This window comes from Arachis duranensis, chromosome 10 (genome assembly GCF_000817695.3).
Source record: "Arachis duranensis cultivar V14167 chromosome 10, aradu.V14167.gnm2.J7QH, whole genome shotgun sequence".
NCBI lineage: Eukaryota > Viridiplantae > Streptophyta > Magnoliopsida > Fabales > Fabaceae > Arachis > Arachis duranensis.
Window position 1 is genome coordinate 87,101,595 of NC_029781.3, and position 1,297 is coordinate 87,102,891.

Below are 1,297 nucleotides of genomic sequence, written 5' to 3' on the forward strand. Positions count from 1 at the left end.
TAATATAATTTTATTATTTTTTAAATTTTTATAATAACTAATTTATGGTTATGGATCACAGATAATTCCTGCAAGTTTCGCCAACAAGGCATTTTCAATTAGGCCAGCATCAGTTATTGTCGTTTTTCAGAATGCTCATACTTATCAAATGGGACTACGTTGGAGTAAGGTTAGAAAGACTCAGTTACACCTAACAAGGGGATGGATGCAGATACATGGATTTAAGGATGGAATTCTTTTGAAATTCACTGCATACCCACCGAATGAGAAATTTTTATATGTCAACGTAATATCGTTGTGATTGGTTAATTACATGTTTCGGTTAAGAATTTTGGTTCGGATGAACTTAGTTGGTCCTGTTATCCACTTTGTTAAATTTGTGTTTTCTATCCAGCGTTTGTAATCAAATTCATGCCTATCTCAATTATGAGTTAAATAAACTATATCATATGATGTATAACTATCATCCCATCATATTTCTATTGATAAGTTATTGCAAGGAAGGATCACAAAGTTTAATTTCTGATACTCTTTCTTCTAAGGTTTGGTAGAACCTGAAGGCTTTGACTTTTTTACTCCTTCACAAAATACATATAATAAATCCTTCACAAAGTTTATTCTTGAATAAATAAATAATATTTGTTAATTGAATATTTAAATGTTGGTTTTGTACGAAGGTTATACATATAATGATATAAACTTTAATATTTTTTAAATATAGTCTTTATATAAGAATAATTTCGTGAGTAATAAATTTTATTTTTATCTAATATTTTGTCATTTTTAAATACTAAAAAATAAATTATCAACTTTAAATATTATAGTCTAATAGTATAAAAATAAAATATCAAGAGTAATGAAGTGATGATTATTATTAATAAAAAGTACCTATAAGTTCTATTAAATTAATAAATACTAAAAAATGTATAACTATAATCCCATCATATTTCTATTGTAAATAGAGGGGAATAAATAAAGCTATTACATGCCATATTTCTATTGATAAGCTGATACTTTTCACTAAAACCATTTTTTATTAACGATGATTATGATGACTTTACTCGATTATTGTTTCCACATTTTACATTTGTTAAATTTTCAGTCAGGAGAACCAATGATTGTCTGGTTCATGTCCTATAGTGTACAACTTCTCTCACAAAAAGGATTTCATGCTGTCTCCTTTTAATAGTCCCTTTTTGCATCTTTTTTGAACTAATCAATGAACGGTATGTTGTATAGAAAGTCTTTTCTTGCACTTATTAGCTTTTTGAACGTATTAGAGCCTTAACCAATTACA